The sequence below is a fragment of the Epinephelus fuscoguttatus genome, linkage group LG12, assembly GCF_011397635.1.
Source record: "Epinephelus fuscoguttatus linkage group LG12, E.fuscoguttatus.final_Chr_v1".
NCBI lineage: Eukaryota > Metazoa > Chordata > Actinopteri > Perciformes > Serranidae > Epinephelus > Epinephelus fuscoguttatus.
This window is the reverse complement of record NC_064763.1, coordinates 27598149-27621208: the sequence shown is the minus strand read 5'-3', so window position 1 is coordinate 27621208 and position 23060 is coordinate 27598149. Positions and strand designations below refer to the sequence as shown.

General features: G+C 41.5%; 1 protein-coding gene across 3 annotated transcripts in view; it reads left to right on the top strand.

Moving 5' to 3' along the window:
- The window catches only part of cadm2a (cell adhesion molecule 2a), a 361176-nt gene that overhangs the window by 102289 nt on the left and 235827 nt on the right, over window positions 1–23060 (top strand). The gene's annotated exons all lie outside the window — the stretch shown is intronic.

Genomic DNA, 23060 nt, shown 5'->3' with positions numbered 1-23060 from the left:
CCATCAACATCTTGCAGTCTAGATTTAGGGGCTTGGGAAACGGCTTCCAAATGGTTTTAATGTCTCTTTGAAAGTTTAAAACTAAGCAATATTTTCTCTGCTTTCTCAAGCGTCTAAGAGGGGAAGTGAAGTCATCTTTGGGAAGATATTTCTTTACCAATTGATGAGCTGATTAACCTTGGTCACCAGGTGTAATGAATCTGTGAAATTCATTTACATGGGGCGTAGGAGGAGGACTTCCGGGCATTCTCAATGATGAAGGGCAAGTAAAGCCCATGGGCTGCACTTGACCACGGCACCTCTTAAATCTAGGCCCTTCACCCCAATTTTCCACACATATGAGAAAAAGAAATCAAGCATCAATTTTACAATATTAATAAATCTTTTTCATGCATGCCTTAATATATACAATTCAGTGTATAACTACAGGGCTTCAGTCTAGCCAACTATGAATGGTGTGAACAGGTGTTAGAAGAGAGGACTGCAAAAAGGCTGCTGAGGGGTAAAAGCCAGTCGCTCACTCTCAGACAAAAGGTGTGTGTGTGTGTGTGTGTGTGTGTGTGTGTGTGTGTGTACGTGGCTATGGACACGTGTGTGTGTAGAATACAAAGATAGCTGGCTGAGTTTCCCAGCTTGAAACACACAGCTTAAAGGAGACACAACCATTCTAAGCTTTGTTGTTCCTCAACAGGAAGCTTGATTTGGGGTTTGGAGAATAAAGGAATATGCTTTGCTTAAGCTCATCGCAGGTTGGCGTTAAGGCTAAAAAAGGAGATTGAAGAGACTGAATATCAATCCTGCTTAAATACAGCTGACCAAAATGACACATGCAGTACGGTTAAATTTGCTATTGAGAGTAAATGTGAAGCTTTTAGATGTCAGACATCTTGTTGAATACCATGTTCACAGACATTTTTTTTATATAGAACAGATTTTCAATAGTCTTTCCACTTAGCTGATATTGCACAGCATTTGGTCTTATGTAAATAGCACAAACTCACCAGCATGAATTATTCTGTACCTCATCAAACTTACCTCTATAAGTAGTCGTCAAGAACAAATACAAGGTTATAACATTGCACCTCATTTTGCACTAACAGAACTCTGCTAATTTAGTCAAGATCTTTCACTGTGTTGTATCGGTGATTCCCAAATGTGTTGGGTTCCAGTTATTTTTTGTCCCTCATTAGCTCTTATTGTGGCACTTCCTTTCCTCACTTCTCTCTCAGGAACACTGTGTCACTGTGTTTCTTAATTGAGCCTTTTATTATTGGTCTCTTGTAGTGGTGCAAGAATTAAAGCTTCTCCTGCTGTTTTGCTCTTTTAAAGTTGCTCCAGAGTACGAGTGTTCTGCTCAGGCTTTAAATCCTTGATGAATTATTAATTTTATGCCTTAAGAATTGGTCAATCCAATGCCAAACCTGTTTTTCAACATTTTAACCAAAACCTCCAGCATTAAAGGCGCTGTTAAAGCATTATGCATTATGTTGGAGGAAGGTTACCTATGTTGCTAGTTGGACTCGCTAATCCAAATGATTATGTATTAATAAATTCCCCTATACAGCTAGAACTTCTTAATATATTTTAGGCTAATATCTCTTGGACGGAGATGCATTACACCATGTTAGATAACGTACCATTACATCCTCAACTAGGGCACATCTCTCCTCTTTTACACTTTTCGCACAGCTCCGTCCCGCTCACTCACTCACAAGTTCTCCAGCAACACTTTTTAGAGCCATAGCCGGATGTGCACCTCCCCAGAAGTGTAACTACATACAGGTTGCGGCGACGCAGACCTCCTGTCTGTTTTTGTATGCTGAAATAATTTCCCTCAGTGGAAATGAAGCTTTTATTTACTTTAATTTACTTTAATTTTTTTAAAAGAAACAATAAATTGTGGAGACAATAAAGCCTCCACAAAATAATGTTTTAAGTTTTGTGTGTGATTTGTCCTAGCTCCATATGAGTAGAGGAAATCTCCGCCCGTCGCTAGGCTAATTTATACAATGTAAAATGCCATAGGCTTGTGCAATTAACATTAGCTAGAAAAAGAAAAGCTTAGTATCAGGAGACGTACATTATATCTGCCATTGTCTCTACCACCTCATCTGACATTGAACCACAGCCCCATTTTTGCATCTTGGTTCCCACTAACCCTTTTATGATGTTACACCATGCGTTGCAAAGAAAGGCAGTGCCCCTGTCAGGGGGGCTCAACAGAGCTGTTTTTAAATCCCCACCACTTTTATTATCAGTTTTACTGACAAAGAAGGTTAAGGACCATTGAGCCATTGTATTCAGGGTCACTTTTAAGAGTACCAACCAAATAATGTCAATACTACCAAGTACTAGGAGTATAAATCATGGTTGTTTTATCACGATACGATATCATATCAATTCTTTGGACAACGATACAATATTTGTTGATAATACAAAGTCTGCCACAAGTCAATACGATTCAGGGGCCTGCGATTGATATGAGATAATGTAATTTTCCACTGTGACGGCGACAAGTGAGATGCTTGTACAGGCACGTGACGTCACGTCATGTTTTATCTCATAACAGCATCGTTTACATATGGCATGTTCTTTGTCTGTTGACCCCTTTTTTCTCCGAAATTGAAAAAAAATCCACACTGCTGAATTATTCCAGACTAAATTACGTCATCCTCATCGTCTTGCTTGCCATCTGCCTGCCGCTGTTTGACAGTGACACCGACTTTCAAAATTAAAGCATATCCTAAAGATGACTATATAGATCGATGTTTTTTTTAACTTTGCATCGATGGAACTGGATTGTTGATCATTGAATCGATGTATCGATCCAGATCGATGGATCGTTACACCCCAGCCTAGTACATATTCACATAAAATCAATCAATTGCAAATGTTGGTACTTTGGAGCGCATCTGGGTGAGAATGTGGCTTTTGACAAGAGGCAGAAGTCGAAGCCTGGAAGCCAGCCACAGAGCTCTGAGGCTGGCGACAGAAGCCGTTGGTTTCAACGTCAGACAGGAGGTGGAAATGCCTCAAAGCCAAGTGCTCTGTGGCTGCTCCATCAGCCCGCCGTCGGCCGCTCTGTTGGTCAGTCCATTGGCTTCCCAGCAAGCAAAAAATATTGCTGCAACACAAATCTGCTGCGATAGTGTCAGTGTCTGTTGTATTTTTCTTTCTATATTATTCAAGTAATAGCCTAGTATCACTGCTAGACCAGCAGACCCATATGCACGAACACAGAAACACAAGCAGACAGACAGAGATAAAAGATTAGCTCAATGTGTGATTAGAAAAGAGCAGAGGTGCAGAATTGCCTTTTAGTCTACTATGTCACCCTGCAGCTTGTTCAAATATTACATTTTTATTATAACAGAAAAGTAAAGTACTGAAAAAAAGGTATTGTTTGGTATCTGCACCGACCCAAATGTGGGTGCCCAACCCTATTACTAATTAATGTCAGTCAATCCAGACTGGCTGTGATCAGAATCGGTCCATGAACTATCCTGAAGTGTTTGTCAGATGTTTTTTTGTTTCTTGTTTTTGCTTTAAAGATTATTTTTTGGCAGATTTAGTTTGTTGGTACAGCTGAAGATGGAAAGAAAATGTGGGAGAAAGGGGGGTAAGACACACAGCAAAGGGCCTCAGGTTGGAATCTATCACAGGCTGCTGCAAAGGCCTCAGCCACACTCTACCTGATGAGCTAGAGGTCGCCCGTTAGTCAGATGTTAAAAAATGTAACGTGAATGTTTTTACACCAGAATGACATCAAATAGACTTTATATTTATACAGTTCTTTCATAAAGGGGATATGAAAAGAAATCCAGACGCATCATTAGATCAATCTCAGGTCCACTAGTGTTAAGTCAGGCCAGGTCTGTCTCAATGTAGATACGGTCATTAAATGGAATCTTTGCCATAAGAGAAGCATAATGGAGAAAAAGATTGCTTCAGGTAATGGAATAGAAACAGAAAGGATGTGAGAGTGAAAAGATAGGGAAGAATTGTAGGAATGGCTGACATGGGTTCAGATAACGTAGGGGAGAAAATATCATACTGTAGAGAGATGTCAGGCTGTCATGAAAAGTGTTTGTGGTGGCTTACAAAAACAGATAAACAGATAGAAGCTGTAGCACCTGCCATTGTGGCTTCTGAATTGGAGCATTCATACAATTACGCATGCAGCCAGCCTGCCTGTAAATCACATCCACCCATTCGACTCCTCCTTTCCTCTATCTCACTTGTTTTCTCCCTCCTCTCTCTCGTCCTATCTCACCACTCCTTCGCTCTGTCTCTTTATTTTCTCTGCAAATTTGTGCAAGTGTCATTTTTGATGTATGCATAGATGCTCTGACTGTGGAGAGGATTCCTGAAAGTCGCACCCGGCAGCCCAAATGTGCTGTCCAAGAAAAGGTCTTATTGGCTTATCGTGTGCTGAGAAGACCCATTCACATAATCCTTAAGCAGCTAGAATCCAGAACATCCATCCCTGTCAGCCATTGTTCTGTTCAAGAAAACGGATAGTGTGTGTGTGTTTGCCTGAAAGCATGGCACATACATATAAACGACGCTGCCCACCCGTCCATGCTTTCATGTATCTTTGTTTGTCGCACGCTGAGCTGCAAATGTGTTTATGGGTGTGTGTCTAAGTGTCACTAGGAAAAGAATAGCAGCGCTTTGAAACGTGGAAGTATGTCTTTATTTAGATGGTAGGAAGAGGAAGGGAAGCTTAACATAGTTGCTCGTCATCCTATTGTAAAATTAACCAAGAGAGGACTGAGCCTGTTGTTGTCAGTAATCCAACTATTTCCATTTCAAAAGCCGAGCTAAGTGGCTGCGATGGACACAAAAGCAGCCCATTACCACTTGTCATTTTCTGCCTGTTGGATCACAGGACCATGTTCGCCATGGGATGTCCATGTAGTCAAGGGGCAAACTTTGTAGGGTACACTAGATAAAGTTATGAACCCTTAATTGGGAATTAGTGTCGCCCATCAGGACTGACCAGCATCGATGTGGTCATTGTTGTAGTATAAGTGTGTGCAGTTGTGGCTCTCAGTATTTGTGTCCTTGTGTGTGGGAGTGAGGTGTGCGCGCGCGTGTGTGTGTGTGTGTGTGTGTGTGTGTGTGTGAATGGAAGGGGGGTTGTTCCCTGGCAACCTGACCGGGGTCAGCATGTCACACTGTTTCACTGGCTGAGTGTGCTGCCATATGCAAATGAGGCCTGTGCCAGCCTTCAAACATTAGCATTAGCGAACATTTGCATAATATCAACTTTTGCTGGTGGAAAAGTAGGGCATGAGAGAGCGGACGGGAAGAAAGAAAGAAAGAATTTGGGCTTGAAAAATAAAGACTAAAATACTTTAACAAAAAATCGTATCAGGAGTACGAGGCAGTTTCCCATTTTTCCACACGTTATCAGATAAACAGTAAATCCTACAAAAGAAATGTTTCTGTGTGTGGTCTAAAGCAGGGCTGAGAGTGCTCTTTGTGTTAATGAGGCTGAGACGTGTTAACTATGTCATGATTGACATGATGTGCTGAAAAATACATTTTAATATGTCATATTTCTCCTCTAACAATGCGTCTTGACACAAAAAATATACACTATGTATACGCGCGCGTGTGTGTGCTTGAGTGTGTTGTGTATAACACGGATTTGTCTCCAATCAGCTTTCCACAAACCAAGCCGTTCTCCAGAGATCAAAGAGCCCACCTCTCTAACTAGCTTGCTTGTGGATCAGGTGCTGAGATTCCAGCATGCACCTCTCTCTTTATCTCGGATTGCACTCTCTCTGTCTCTGTTGCTCTATCAATTTTTCTCTGTGTATGTTGCACTTTTGCAGCCTGCTTTTTGTCGCTGCTGCTGTGCGGGGGCGAAATGGACAGTGCAGCTGAAAGCAAAATATCATGTCAGATAAACAAATCACATGTTCTGCTTTCGCTCATTAGCTCCTCTTTATGTGTGCATTCAAGAGTTTGCTCATCGTGAGTTGGAGTGAAAGTAAAAATAGATTTTTTGATGAGGCTTTTTTGGGTAGAAATGAGATTTACTGCAGCATAGTGCCAGGTGCTTGGACTTTTAAAGGACACCGAGTGAATCTCGTTTTATAGTGCCATTTACAGGAAACTGTACACAGACTAATGGTAGTAGAATGAATGAAGGAGTGAGAGTGGAGACAATCATTTTCCATCTTTAGAAAATCTTCCCAAGCCTCATTTTATACTATAATAGCCTGTATAATTGTGACTCTGTTATTTTTAAGAAACAAACATATCTATACCTATTTCCATGTGTGTGTGTTTGCTTCTGTGGAAGCCTGTTAGGCACAGATAAATGTCTCGACGGTCCCTGGGGTTCGCTTTAGTTCACAGAGTGTAGTTTTTCATAGTGATTGGATATCGACAGAGGCATCATGCTCTGGGCCATAAGTAGACTTCACATTCGCACATGCACATATGCACGCAAGCACTCTCACAGAAAATAGATAATGGATGTGAGGATATTTAAAGATCATCAGATGTACAATGCTGCGTAGAGAAAGATGGATAGGGTTAGACTTTGCGAAATTCAATTACATCCAAATGATCTTTCATTTATTCATACCTTGCTGTCTTACTCTGTCCTTATTTTCTCATTCCCTTCTTGTCTTTCTCCTCACTCACTCACTGCAACAGTTTTCATTTTAAAGCCGTTTTTGTAACCTGCTGCTAAAAGCCGTTTCCCTAAAGGTGCCACAGGGAGGAACCTGCAACGAGCAAAGACCATCTTTTCCCTACACACACCCACTTCTCACCTCCCATTTCATTGTCTTCCCGCTGCTTTCTCTGCCCCTCCTCATCCGCGCCCTCCTCATCTTTTGCCGTTCTCCTCCCTATCTCCCTATTTTATTTCACAGCTGCCTGCTGTGAAAGCTTATGCAACATCCTCTACTACACACAAACACACACATGCACGCAAATGCACACTGCACACAGCTCGAAAGCACATACACACACGTCCGCAAACTGACTGTTCTCTGTGATACATCTGGCGGTCCAATGTTTACATCTTTTTCATTGTACTGTGGCATCGTTTGACACCAGGCCAGATATTTGATTAGCTGGAAACAAACGATCAGGTTGTTGAAGAAATTGGATAACTTCTCCTGAGAAAATGTTTATGTACTCTGCCTCCATGTGATTCTGTCTATTTTTACAATTCCTTCTTGACTGTTTGACCTCAAGTAAGAACTGTTCTAATAAGAAAACAGCCTCTGCATTTCATGCCTGGAAAGAAGCAATTACATGCCTACAGTATTAGCATTCTGTATGGATGTATGTTGGCCACGAGCTTCAAACTGGCATCTGTGCTCTGGAGCAAAATGTGTTTTGTTTAGGGTGCAAATTTAAATGTTTATGGATAAACAGTATGGGGTCCCTAAAAAGGCAGTTACTAAAAACAAAATCAAGCAATAAAACACACATAATGCATAGGACAGAGAAGGAAAAGGGCCTTTCTTTACTGACAGTTTGAGAGGTGTCAGTCTTTCCATCTACCATCCATTATAAATCAACCCCCACAGCCCACCTACACCCACACTATGCAGTAGTTACATTTTTTAAATTTTCCTTGTGTCGACCCATTGCAGTGATTGTTGTTTGTTTGGCCTGCTCTGATTTCCCAGATGGAAACTTAAAGCATCCCCATCGATTTCCCTTTAAACCTCCTGTTTGCACCCGTATGCACAAAATTGGATGCTAGTTGTTTAAACTATACAGTGTCTCCTGCTTCTTCTCTCCCTTCTTCTCCTGTTTGGGTTTGCTTTTTTTCTAATGAATCCATAATTAAATTATTCAGTAGTCACTTAGTGGTTTAAGAGAACTTTCCCTTAAAATGTTGTGGTCTATATTTGGAGAAGATACTACATTTAGATCAGTTATTCTGTCAAGCATGGGTTGTAAAGCTTGTCTGCCTAAAGTGGAGGCATTATATTACGTAAGTGTATCTGCTGCACTTGATCCATTTAAAGCCCTTTTTGTTGCACGCTGAGGTATTCCCTTTAATTACCACCTGGCAAGTCCTTGGACTTACTTGAACAGGCTGTTTTCATGCATTGTTTATATGTAAACCTGTGAAAAATAATGCACCACACTTCGTATATAATCCAAGTAATTAGGAAGGCTGCAATCATGTTGCCTATGTGCTGATGAGAGTAAAGACAGAGGTAGTATAAAGCAGTGGTTCCCAACTGGTCCAGCCATAGGGACCATATTTCTTCTTAGTCATTAGGTTAAGGTCCACACAGTTAAATATATTCAGCGTCATACTTCAACATTTGGCCATGTGGTTGAGGTAGTTTGCTGTCCTTATGTAGCTGTCAGTTAGTCATCCACTCAACAGCAGGAAATGGCATTTTAAAATGAAAGCTCTGTGCCGCAAATTCAATATACTTCAAAATAAAGTGTGTTGTTTTTTTTTTTTGTTTTTTTTTTTCTTCTCAAGCTTGATACATTCCCGAGGCACTTGCGGTCTGTTCAGAATGAACCCATGCCCAACTTTTGGACCACCAGTGGGGAACCACTGGTATGAAGAGGGAAAGTGAGTGTAAGAACACAAGCTGAGGTGGTGGATGGGTCAAACAAACACAGGACTCTCCCTCGGGAGTCACCAACATAACTTTATGATGCCCAACAATGGTTCATTTCATAAACCTAACCTGTGTAACTTTACTTGCCTAAACCAAACCTACGTGACTCTTTATTAAGCATGTAACTTATAAGTACGGAATGTGACGATGCCATTCATCGGGTGGTAATTTGTGAAATATCATACGATCATACAATATTCAACTATTGTATGAAAATATGTTGTTGTGAAAACTTCTCAAGACTCTAATATATAAATGTATAAACTGTTGCAGTGTCTTGAAAACAAGAATAATCACCTTGCTGTCTCGTATTGTTTGCAAAGCACAGGCAATCAGTTCACCACAGCAAAAGCAAATCTACCTCCAGATGAGTTTCGCTGCCACATCTGAAGCTAAACTATGAGATCACACAGGCCACCAGGTAGCACGAAGATAACTTGCTGTCACAGTCTCGACTAAGGCTGAGGTATGCTTCATGCAAATGCAGTTCAAAGAACAACTTTGTACTGTATGTGTGTGTGTTTGTACTGTACGTGGGCATATGCCTTACTGAGAATCCTTTAATCCCATACGGCATGCCACATATTGTGACAGGGACTGTCCCCGCCCACAGCTTTGGTTTTGTGCGAGAAAAGATAATTATTTCACCTTTCACTTGAAATTCATTATCAGAGGGAGAGAGAGACAGGTAAATGACAGGTAATTGCTTTTCAGAGTCAACACCATTCTTCCTCCAATATACCAGAGCGAGTGGGGAGATGTGAGGAATAGAAAAAGAGCAGGTGAGAGAAGCAGACAGAGTCTGAGACAGAGACAGAGTGGGAGGAATGAGAAGGAAGGGCTAATTTCCATAATGAAAAGGTAATAATTTGTGGTGTTAGAGTTAGTTTCAGTCTAGTGTCTATGGCGTGTCAGCTCCTTGCTCGAGGTCATTGTGTGGTACCAGCCATGCATACTGATTCATTAACAAAACCTCGCCCGCATGGCCTGCCCCTTCTCAAGAATGTCAGTTTCACCTTCCCTCTTTCCTCTCATCTTTCCAATCCCACCAGCCCCCACTCCCTTTCCGCCACACCCGGCCTCCTCTCCTCTTTCTCCGTTCCCACATTTATCTTTTTTCTTGCTCCATCCAAGGGACCCATATGGTAATAAGGAATATACAAATGAATTATATCCACTCGTGGAATCCCACAAAGGCTATGAAATACTATTTCATCCAGCGCTCCCTCTCACTTGTTCTATTCTTATATTGTAACATCAATAGAGGCCTCTGCTTTCTCTTCTCACGCACACGTACACACAAACACACTCACACACACTCACAGTCTCTTCCACCCAGCTACATGAATGATTTAGGAGCATGCACATTGACTATCTGCCACCTGCCTTGGGCTCTGCTCAGGCCCACCTAGCGGCTGCTGGCCCTGCATGTTAATGCTGACTGGATAGGGACTTGCATGTTAACATGGAGTGGGACACTAGGGTAGCTGACAGAGTGACAAGGAGCTGACACTGTGCACCTCCACTGCTGGTTAAAAGGCTAAGATAAGATATCAAGGAAGCTCTGCTTTTAAGTCGTTTTCACTTGTGCCATTGCACGTGTTCAGCTGAGTTAACTGACGTAATGATTGAGCTATTGAACACAAGTTTGGGCTTGAGGAGAGTCATTTGCTGAATCCCTGAAATATAAAAGATCTTAAAGGGTTTAGGCCAGAGCTGTTGCAGAATGGTGTGGAAATGTCAAGTAAAAGCAGAACATAGCAACTGTCCTCATCAAAGACAGAGAGGTTTTGTCCTTTTTTTTTTTCCAGCTACAATAATCCTCTTTTTAACAAATGCTTTTGGGAATCACTGGCGATGGCGACTGCTGTTGCTATGTGACTAATGGAAACACGTTTGAAGTGCACTTCCCTTTTGCAAGCTAAAAGTTTGACTGTCTTTCTACTCCTGGCACCGTGAGCCCTAATCACATGCTAAGCTCTCGGTGCTGTCGGGAATGTGCAGCAGCGGCGTGTTGTGTCTGTTGTAAACAACAAGGAGAAGTTCTTTGTGCCGGGTCACACACAGCAGCAACAGTGAATCACGGAACAAGAAGAGAATGTACATGGAGGGGAAAAGCTGTAGCTCTGTGCCTGCTGTGCATTTTACACTGCTCTGAAGAAGTGGAAATCATCAAGTATTTTACAGTAGTGATGATGTCAGACATCATGGAGCTGGCCTCGGTGGCTGACGCATAAATAAAGCACTGAGTCACGAGATAGAAGTTTAAAAAAACTCACTTATATCTGTCTGTAAAATAGAGCAAACAGTGCTTTAAGCTGAATTTAAATCAGTTTATCATGCTTCTTACTATACTTAATAATAAATTGTGAGTTTAATGTGATTAAGAGAGTTGTGGATTTACAATGAGAGCATTTGATCCTTCATCACACTCTTACTTGCATTTTTTTTAGTTTCCAATATAAATATCATTTCGCAGTGAAATTGTTCATTCTCTTGGTTTCCCCACCCCCCTCAGTGTGTGTTCATCGTTGTGTGATGGGTCTGAGTGTCTGAGCTTAGACAGCAAAGGGAGGTAATTGAAATTCATTGTATGTGTATGGTCACTTTCTCCCCATTAATTTTTGTTTCCAACTCACTTGCTTTTCTAAATAGACTTAATTCTTTTTCAATATAAAAACATGTGCTGGAAGAATATTAATGTCAAACTTGCAGCCAATTTTAAGAGGTTGAATACATCACAGGTTTAGAGAAGACTGTTCCTGAAATTTAATTGGCATTATTAATAATACAGCAGACGTAATTTCAAAGAGATTGATGCATTTGCATCAGAATCAGCCATTTTCAGTGATAAATGTGGTAATATGGGCTCACACACAATATCCTCTGTTTATATTTGAGCTGACAACATAACATTGCAACTAATCTTAGTGTTGAAGAATGAATATTTCCCGTCTAGAAATATTATCCGTGGAAAACTAATGTCGCACCAGTTCTCCAATTTTAAGACAAGCTGTGAACAGGTAAAATAACTACACAAGTTTGGGTTTAAAATGAGGAAACCTACTTCACAATTTAAGGTTTGGCTGTTTGATTTATACATGTATGTGTTCTCTAGGTGAGATTGTGGTCTGTGCATAACTGTGTAACAGGATTAACCCAGCTGGGTTGCATATCTCTTCCCACTATCTCCCACTGGCAATGCAGAGTGTGTCAAGCTGAGGAGGCTGTCAGTGGGTGGGCGACATATTCTCCACAACTAGAGGGGGATTTTATAGAGTCTGGCAACCGCTACAAATAGGACACAGGCAGGCAGCTCCCCTTCCTCTATCCACCTCCCTCCGCCGTCTGGGCTTGTCACTACTAAAAGGGGAACAAAGACGAGAGCAGCTAAGGGATTTAATTGTTCGTGTTTGGAGGAGAAACATGTTGTTAGCATGTTGATAGCAAGGTTGTTCTGTAACATCCTGAACATGGGTTTATGCTCAAGGTACGCAGGAAGTTGGCTGGCTCATCAAAATGTGAACTTGTTCCACGTTTCCTTCCCTCCGGATAATCAACTCCTGAATATTCTCAGTTGCTAATGTGAGTGCAAGGTACACTCTCAGTGATGGCCTGTCCCCTGTCCTTTAAAGCAAACGGGCACGGCAGCTAATTCAGGCACAGACGCAGCTGCATCAACACTTTGTCCCCATCAAATGAATCTGACATCTGCGATGGTGTTTGACAACACAGTGAGAGTGCGGTTGACAGGACTGTAACATAATGTGATGGACTACTGTACATCTCATAGACACAAACACCATGGTAAATGACTGCAGTAAACATCAACAAAGCCCGTTTTCAATGCTGCAGGGTCCAAATAGCTAAATATGGTGTTGTAATATAAGCACACATGCTTTATATGGAATGATTACTTGATTAATTATTTATAGGCAGAAAATAAATCAAAAATTTAAGTAATTTATCAACCAAAATGTGCTGTTTTCAGCTTCTTAGATGTGAGGACACCTTTGTAAAATGAGCATTACAGACTTATTTGTGTTGTAGGAAATTGCAGTGGCCATTTTTCAACATTTCCTGACATTTTACAGATCAACTAAGCTGATTAATGAGAAAAATGAACAGATTAATCAATAATGCAAATAATCCTGAGTTGCAGCCCCCACAGTACGTGTCGGTATTGGTGCAGAAACAACAGAATTGCAAACACACACGCCCACACAAGCAGCCACGTGTGCAAACACATGCAGACGCTTCAAGTGTTGTTGATTGTGCTCATTAGCACTCATAATCATGGTTGCTGTCATCAAGTGAAGCAGTAATTGTTTTTAATTTTTTGTTTTTTTTAAGCTGTTGATAGGGAAGATTTTAGGAGACAGGAAACGTAATCGTGCCCCTTTCAAAACACTTACTTCTTAATAAACACAGCCATGCATTCAGCCTCTTAGATGACCATGTGAAATGCTGTGGCACGCAGGGGCAGTAGCTTGTTTACTTTGTTTTGCTAAAGTGGACAGCCCTCTTTTTTTTTTTTACATAACTCTCACAAGCGTGCACACGATGGCGAGAGAGAGGGGGAGAGGGAATGACTTCAAATGTTTTCTTGTTGGGCACTGAGGCATGGATAAATATTCTACTTGTAACAATAAGTGGAAGAGACAGAGGTTGTCTGAGTGTACCTCTCCTCTCCTCTCCTGCTCACAGTCTGGATCAAGATCCGTAGTTTGCAGAAGTGATGTTCAGAGTCTGCAGGGAAAGAGCTGTTTTCTTTTGTTTAGGCCATAACTGTCAAGTCACAAACTCGCAGCACAAAATGAGGATGGATTGTTTAGATGCAATTGGACTGAATATCCCTGTATTTTTTGCTTGTGCTTCTAATTTCAAGTGCACATTTAATGCAGTTGGCACTTGCTCACGGTTACAACAATGTTCTCTACATAGTGTCTCTTACTTCCATTGGCTGATAGGGTCATTATTAAACCTAGTGTGTGTGTGTTAGCCTATTAGCCGTGAGCTGTGACACTGAACTAGTCCCATCCCTCCCCCCTCTTAACACGCAGACACTAGAATATTCAATCGCAGCAGTAGCCGCTCTGCTGGTTGTCAGCTTCCCCAGCCACTACAGCGCTGGTGACAGTTTCATTGCCGATTTCACAAGTTCCTTGTTGTGGAGCAAACACAGCCATTGATAATTCCTTTGACAATTTAAAACTCAGTGCATATAGCCACGCTGAAGTCACTGTAGTGTGTAAGGCTATAGCTACAAATTAATGGCTGTGAGCAGTGTGGAAGCAGAGCGAGTCTCTTGTTGGACATGGGGATTTGAAAGCCAGCATGTTGTCTCCAGTGCTGGATGCGTTCAAAGCTCAGTGGCTACAGGCTTTATCTCTCCACAGGGAACTTTGAGGAGAGAAACACACAAAAATACACTACTAAATACCCTTGAATACAAATATAGCACACAGCATAAGACACACAATTCACTTTGCTACACTAAATTATGAAAGTCTTAATGGTTACACTGAGGACAGTATCTAGACCTCCATGAGAACAGACCCAGAGGGTGTTTTTCTTCCTGCTGTACTGGACATGTCAGTCGACTGCATTGTACATAGTGTTTTAAGGAATCATTTTTTTCATGTGCGTATCTCTAACACATCACAAGCTGTGAACAAATACATAAACCACCCACAATGAAGATGACTGATTCACCATTAAACTGTGAAATATTGTGTAGTATGATACTGGAGGGATTTGGCGTCTGTGTGTGCATTGTCATTGTTTTGAGCAGTAGCTCTGCCAGTTGGTGGACAGACAGACTGGCGTGCGGGGCAGCAGACTGGCGTGCAGGGCGCTCTGGGGACAGCAGACACTTTGCCTCCCCTGGGTCAGTGATGAGGGACAGAGGACACCACAGGAGGCCAGCTGACACCTGGGTCACTCTGAGAGAGTCTGCACCTCATCTGGCCTCTTTGTTTCACTTTTCAACTCCTAAATGCTATTTCTGCCTCAGTGTACAACGTCATGTTGAGGATTTTTTTTTTTTTAACATTCACAGCTTTCATGTTTGTGTATTTACATGTAAGAGTGGGAAAACTGCTCAGATCCAGGCTGGGTAATGAATGCAAAAAATTGCAAAAAGAAAATGCCAAAGAAATCGGGTAGGAATTTCCAAAAAAAAACATGCAAGGATGTTAAGACAAGCTCAGGGAAGTTAGCTCCAGCTTGGAATGTGAACTGTGCTCTCGCAGTAAGCCAAGCACTCAAGTAGTTTCAAACAAATACTGAATAATATTTAGTACGCATAGAGTCCGATTTCCTATTTTGGTTTTGACAATTAACAACCTTTGTCATGTTGATACCGCTGTCACTGTAATGTGTTGATAATATTTTTCTGTGGTAACTGCGCTTGCATTGGGTGTAACCACGTATATGTTTCACTTCATGAAATCGGCCTCAAGTACAAGACAGTTCTGACGGTAATAATAGCACTCTCAGCGGGGTTGAGCCTGTGAGAAGCCGATGGCGCGGCAACACAAACAACAGCTCCCTTTATTTCAGGTGCGGTTCAAACTCCTCTGCTACCTCAAGCCTATGCTCTCGTGTTAAGCTGAGATGAAACATTGATGCTAAAAGGAGGTGCAGCCTTGATTGGAGCAGATGTGACATGTTTGTCAAATGACCTACTTCTGTCCCTATTATGAATTAAAATTGTATGATGAAGACTGGGGCGACTAATGAATGATACATGGTGGGGGTGGGGCCAAGTGGGTGGAGAGGGAAAACAAAGGTTATATGAAAATAAGTGTTTATTTTTCTTTCTTTTTTGTGTGTGTGTGTGTGTGTGTGTGTGTGTATTCTTTGCATATATGGCTAAATGTGTAAATAACACATTGCAGTCCATGCGCCGTAGAAATATTGCATTAACCTAGAGAATGAGCATAAACACAAACAGGCATACTGACCCACACACCACCCGCCAAGCCTGAGCACTAATGGCTCTTTAATTGGTTGAGTGTTTGCAGGGAGGTAGCTGCAGACAGATGTTATCTGGCCCCGCTCTCTGTAGGAGGTGAGAGTGGAGCTCTAATGGTCTGTGCATATGGAACCAGGACTAGGACCCGGGGTGCAGACACAGCCTGCTGATCTGGACCCTTTAGCTACTTAGCTGCTGAATTAGTTAGCGTGGGAAGAAAGTTGACTGAAGGAAGATTAATTTCAACATTTTGTTCCAGAGCCTATTGTGCCAACATCAGCAAATTGCATGTCCACTGCCTGTGGTAACAGAACTCTTGCCCTATGGACAAACACAGGCTTTGAGTAGGATGCTGTTTTTGATAAATGGACAGTGGCTTCTCTCAAGAAAAGTTGTATGTCTGTCTTGGCCCCCGCCCTCGTTTGTCTTTCTTAGTGACTCCTTCTTTCCCTCATCCTCCCCCTCTTTGTCTCCCTCCACTCTCTCCATCTCGCCTGCTCCCTCCGGCTCAGTGAGGCACAACTGTGTGTCGTGAGAGATCATATCCTCTTGACCTTGCTCCAGGACTTCTGATATATTTCATCTCTCATCGATTTTCTATCCTCTGCCATTTTTTTTTATCGCCCACTCCCTCCCTTCCATTGCCATCTTTCTTCCTATCCACAGAATCATTTTCATCTCTCATCCCATACAAACATACTAACAGAATTTCTATTAGTCAGAGGGGGAAAAAAGAATGGAAAAAGCAAGAAAGTGAGGGGATGGGACAAGATCGCATTTTCCATCAGAGTGAACTCTGAGAAAATGTCCACAAACAAATAGAAAAATACAGGTATGCTGGCGAAGTAAAGATGAGAAAAGAGGTGGAAAGGAAAATCAATACACCCACATGCACGCAGGTGCACGCACACACACAAAATAAGGTGTGTGTTTTATGGATGGGCCCTACTTACAAAGCAGCCATTTACCTCTATACAATAACAGCAGCACTTCACTCTGAGGTCTCTAAACACTTGGGTGTCACTACCTGTGAAAGGGAAGAAGAGACACAAAACAACTTCTTTCACCAAGTGACTTTTTGACCTTGATGCCCCTGCTAATGTGTTTTGACTAACACAGTCTGTCCCATTAGCATCCATGCTGTTTAAGGCCACGGGGTCACCCACCGTATGTTGTAATGGTCAGGGTTCAGGGTTATTGCTACACAGGCGGCATAGGCATCGTGTTTACTGTCCACGGAGGTGACTTAGCCCACGACCTGCCGCCCCGCTGCACCTGGGTCCTCCCCATGGAATGGCTCTTTGTCGCTTCATGTATCCGACCTCAGCCGTCACTCAAACCCTTTCATCACCTCTCATTGGTGTGCTTCATGCCTGGTTAGGGATGAGTGGTGAGAATAAACATGCGATGAAAGATGGCAAAACAACAGACATCTCACAAAGGAATACAATGACCAAGGTTTTCCCTGTCAACTCATTTCAGCAGTTTGCCTCATCTCATCACAGGCAGACAGACGCACACACATCCCTGTCAGTGAGCAGCTCCCAGAGAGCCGTACCTTTCCTGGTCAGAAACATAAGTGAGTCATTTCTTGGGAGCATGGCGCAAACTAAGCAGCAAGAACAGACTCCCTATTGATTTGCTGGCGTGATTCAAAACAAGGTTATGCAACATCTTGCTCCATCTTCCTCGTCATTACAACTAATTATTCTCTTAATTTAGCCATCAACAAAATGCGGTATGTGTGTGCACATGGATGCGCTTATGTAATCAGATGAATTCATGCACTGTCTGCCAGATATATTTATTATTAGATGGGGATTTGGACTGTTATCTATTTCAATAATGTTTCCATTAAGCGAAAATTACAATGAGGTGCTTACATAATTCTCTGTCTCATTGTTTTGTAACAATAATGCTTTTTGCTGTTGTCCTCATTTTGCTCTCTTTATGTTTTTTTTTCTTCTTTGGTCTGGTGCTTTTGTTTGTTCTATCCTATAATAAGAGGAGACAGTGGGGTCAATCCAGTGTCAGTCCATGATGAATTTTTAAGCAGTCACCATTTGTGTGTATATGTGTATGCCTAAACGTAAACAGCCAGTCTCTTCTTTGTTTCCCTGTCCTTTCTGCTATCTGTCTCTCTCTCTCTGTCTGTGTGTGTGTGTGTACGTGCTCTGTCTTTGTGTCCCCTTGCAGGACTGTCTCGCCTGCTAAAAAGAGAAAGGTTACAGCACTGTCACTTTCCAGCCTTCTCCCCTAATTGGCATTTGCAGACAGACACAGATAAATAAATAAGCAAATAGGGAGTTCAATAGACAGCAGATCACATGAGGTCCTCTGTTGTTCTATTGATTACATATTGGACTAGCAGAAATGATATTCAGTGATGTCCAAAATACATTTTAGTAACATTGTGACACCAGATATTTGGCCGCTCCTCTGACTTCTGGAGAGAAAAAAAAGACAGCTCATACAGTTCAACTGCTACAGGTCACTTTTGCCATTAAAAAAAATATATATATATATATATATATATATATATATATATATATATATATATATATATATATATATATATATATATATATATGAGATGCCGAACTGAAGCGCGGAGGCAGCGCTTCAGTTCGGCATCTGGTCTATTTTTCACACGAGCCGCAAGCGCTTCTGTCAAGCTGGATAGAGCGGATCATACCAAACAGGAAGTCGGACACAGAAAAGATGAGAGAATCTGGCCAATTTTCAAAATAAAACAACAGCACGCAGTGTGGAACGTGAGGAGAAAATTCCGTGTTTATAATTTAAAATAACACAACAGTGCATAACCGAACACATTTTTCAAGACCCTAATCACTTCATTACAATTTTAATTTTGTGTCACCGAGCCTACAGACATAACTACATAACGCCCTGGACACACCGGACGTGTTAGTGACGCGTTAGTGCTGTCCGGTGTGTCCAGGGCAAAGCCTAATGGCACGGGTGTGTGGATGTCTGTTCATCTTTTTGTTCATGTCCTTATTAATGCACACTTTATAACTTGCTTGTTGGATTTATTAAAAATGAACGAATGAAAACTAAATGTCTTTGAATATCTTTATTATCATTTAAAAACGAAAATTAAAATGACCGGTAAAAATAGATTATGACCGGATTTTTATGACCCTGTCGGTCAAAATGACCGGCGATGAAAAAGTCTGAGTGACATAATCTAAAAAAAACTGTTTCTTTGCATGTCTTTTATTTTCTCAACTTTTTAATGATCTTACTGTTTAATGAAATTCAGATTTGTTTTAATGGGTTCCACTTGTTCCAGAATGATTTCTTGTGTGTTGTCTGGAAGATAATGTGATGCAAATTGACTTAAACTCTGTCATAGTTAAGAAAAGAAAGACTCCTTCTGTGTGATCCATCCTGCTTTCAGTCAGCCTCAAATCAGGTAGTTGTGAATCCCTGTTTAAACGAGGAGACGCAACACAAAAAAGAGAGACTGTTCTGACTGCAGCCTAGATCCCAATAACAGTATACTGAGGTATCAGATTTAGGCAACAGTATTGAGACAAGAGGTAAGGATATTTTTATACAGGTACCGCACCTACAGTCCAGTAAGAACAGTTTCCAGCAGATGTCTATATTCAGTTTGCTGTAGTCGAGGACAAGGCTCACTATAATGTCTGCTCAGGAAGCCAGCCATACGTGTTCATTACACCAGTTAGAGAAAAATGAGGCACTCCATGTGTAGATGTCACAGGCACTGGCTAAGTGGCTGACAGCTTGAGCTGTGGACATAGCTTCTGTGATAATGTGATACTATTGTGACTGTGATTCTTTTATAGAATATTAGAAAACAAAACAAGTTAATTGTGTGAATATGTCAGTGGCATAAAGATAAACCAACGCGTTCTCACTTGAAAGTCTTGGTTAGTCAGAGTGCCTTGGATGCATTTTTGGACTGCCTGCCTATACTATGGAATTTTATACTGAGTGAGGTGGCCAGGTTTTTTTTATCTTTAAGTGACTCTTTGTCCCATCCCTGAAGAGCACCTGAGTGTTTTGCAATTAACCACACAGAGCCTTAACCCAGTGCAGAACTCCCTATTTTTGTCCTCATATTTTAGTGGCATGTTTGATTCTATGATGTTTACACAAGAGCCCTGAGAGGCAAGTGAGAAAAAGAGTCTGGTGATATAATTTCTGTGTCTGTTCTAAATTGTTTAGAACTTAAGAACAAGTAAGAAAAAAGGTTTTGTCAGGGTAATCTTTCTGAGTTCATTTTTTTTAGACGTCATAAGTGTTAGCAGGGGTGGCATAGTGGTGCAGTGGTTAGCATTGTTGCTTCCCAGCAATTGGGTTCATGGTTTGAACCCCTGGGTGGGGGACCCCTTCTTTGCAGAGTTTTCATGCTCTGTCCTTGTCAGCGTGGATATTTTCCAGGTACTCCAGCTTCCTCCTACCCTGGAAATCCAGAGTTCTCGCGAGAGCACAATTTGAATTAGCTCAGCGAGTCACTCTGGCAGTCAGTAATGATGCTCATTACCCATGCCGTTGGAGCTGAGCCGCACCAATCACATCGGTGTATCTGATAAGGCGGGCCAGAGGCGAGCTAAACAGCTGACGACAGCACTGCAACATTGCAAGATGGCTGCGGGTGAACACCAGTTGTTTGAAACGCCTTTGGCTGCTACAGTGAATGAGTTAGACTTGGCTTTTTTTCTTTCCTTTGCAAGAAGGACGTTTTTCCTGTTTCCACGACCGGATACGGCAAGAGTCTAATTTACCAGTTAGCTCCGCTGGAAGCGCTCTGGATACGTCACCCTGTGTATTGTTCTGATTGATCCAGTTGCGTGCAGTGATATTTTCAAATGAATGCTTGGTGCCGCCCCTCGAGTTGGGCCATTTGCATTTCTCATTGCCAGACCCTAAATCTTTCTCGATTTGGGTCTCGATTTCCAGGCTAGCATCCTCCCACAATCTGAAGACATGCAGGTTAATTGGTGACTCTAAATTGCGTCCCTAGTGTAGTGGTTGGAGCACTCGTCTGCCATGCAGAAGGGGTTTGAATCCTGCTGGGGTCAGTGTCAGTTAGGCATGCGGTTGCAAGAGGTTCCCACTGCCGAATCAAAACGGATCAGATTCCTCAAGGAGGCTTTAGGATAAGAGAGTACCTCCGGAATTTGAGCCAAGTCCTCAATGCAGGTGGGTCTCAAGCCCATTGTAGATAGGAGGTTCCAGGCGTAAAAGTGGATTCAGATTGCCCGTAGGTGTGAATGTGAGCGTGAATGGTTGTCTGTCTCTTTGTGTCAGCCCTGTGATAGTCTGGCGTCCTGTCCAGGGTGAACCCTGCCTCTCGCCGAATGTCAGCTGGGATAGGCTCCAGCCCCCCCGCAACCCCCAACAGAAGAAGCACTTATGGAAAATGAAAGAATGAATGACTGTGTTAGCAAGTGGAAAAAAAAAGTTTTCCAGGATCCTTTTTCTAAGTTACTTTTATCTTTTTTAATCTGTTAAAAGGTGAGGAAAACATTTTGGGAAGTTATTTGTGTATTTGTTTCTTGTCAGGATCTTTTTTCAAAGTGCTTGTTGTTGTAATACTCCAATTGACCACAAGAGGCTGAAGTGCAGCACTACCCATGTTCTAAATATGAGTTTCTTCCAATTGAGTTTTAATTTCTCCATGGACTCTAAAGATAATGTACATCTATTGTGTGTTCGCAATATACTGTCACTCCTTTTCTTGGCTAGAAATGTATTTTTTATCAAATGACATGAGGGACAGCAAGTTTCACAGATGAAACTTAAAAAATTATTATTATTAAGGGGAAAAAAAATCTTTCCTTTCAGCTGTTCTTAAGTCATCAACAGGAGAGAGAAAACAGTTTAAATCAGACTTGAGAAAATGGATCATCAGCATTCTCTTTTGTCACTTGCCTCTCAATCCTTCTGCATTTTCAGCAACTGCAATTAATTTAACGTTATTTAAATAATTATTTTGTCTTCAAAACAGCTTTTTAAACAAATGTATTTAGACTAATATCTTTAGTAATATTCAATAATGACTTTCACATTTACATCTGCTATGTTGTTTTAAATGAAAATATATCAGGGCGTTTTAATAAATGTTGGAATGGAACTCATTTTTTACCATGAGACAAGATGTGTAATTTGTTTTTTAGTTGTTTTTTTTTTTTTAATGGGGTAAACCTTACCTCAACTCAACCTTGTATTATTAGCGGGCTTTTCTATCAGGATGCATCGATCACTGCAGAGGCTTCCTTCATCAAGGCTTGTGGAAAGTTGTGTTATCCAGAAGAATGTATTCAGCTCTCCTGTTTATTTTAATGGCACTTTCACTGAGTTCACAAGTCATCCGCACTTAAACCAGACTATAGAGCGTTTTTGCTATGCCACAATAAGCATGGCATGGCGTCCTTGATTTAATTGGTAGTGAACGTGTTTTGTCAGTTGTCTTGTGAGCACTGACCTGTTTTCTTGAGCTGTTACTGTACAAAATACTGTGAATAACAAGTGTACAAGGCTAAGTTATAATGGCCAGGATGTTCTCTAGATAATTGTATGTTTCTGTTTTATTAGCACAACTTCAAGTCTAGACTCGAAACAAGTGTTTTATCAGTTGTTTTTGTACTTTATATCAGTGTGTTAACTAGGCTTGTGCCGGTTTGAAAATTTTCCAACTGGTTTGATTTAAAGCCAAATATCTAATCGAACCGATATATCGAATTATATACTTAATTTTACCACTGGGGGTTGCATTTGAGCTATTTTTCCCAATAAAAGCCCATTATAGGTGTAATGTGCTTCCAATCCACTAGGTGGCGGTAATGCTGTATTAACCGCCAATACACACGAGGTTACACAAGAAGAAGAAGACGCAGAAGGACACCAAAGAACCTTCCTCCGCTCGCTCAGTGGAGACACGGCGGTTGAGAGAGCCGAGCGAGAGGACGTTCCTGTAATAGTTCCAGCCCCCCAAATAGTACCAGGACTTTCTTCAGTGGAAACAGGTTACTAGGACAACAAACTTTTCCCCGCCCCAATGACAGCTGAGCGGAGCAGAGCTGCGGTGTCCCTGTGAAGCCTGTGAGACAAACTAAACAGAACACTTGTAGGCTCCTCCACTTCATTTATAAACAAACATAAACCTTATTAAGTTGTCATAATCCATGTTACAATGCAAGATAAGTTGAATGTAGTCCTTTGACACGCTGCCGATGTGAAAAGCTTTTTTTTTGTCCTCCTCCGGTTTATCCGGTTGACGTGAACTAAACCGGGTGGAGTTCTTAAACCAGACCGAACTAATTAAACCGGAAATCGGCACAAGCCTAGTGTTAACATTTTCTAAGCCATGCTTTGAATACTCTGAATGTAATTTTACTCTTCCCCACATAACACCTGTGAATTGCTGACCGTTTGCGAAATGTCAACACCCAGTCCTT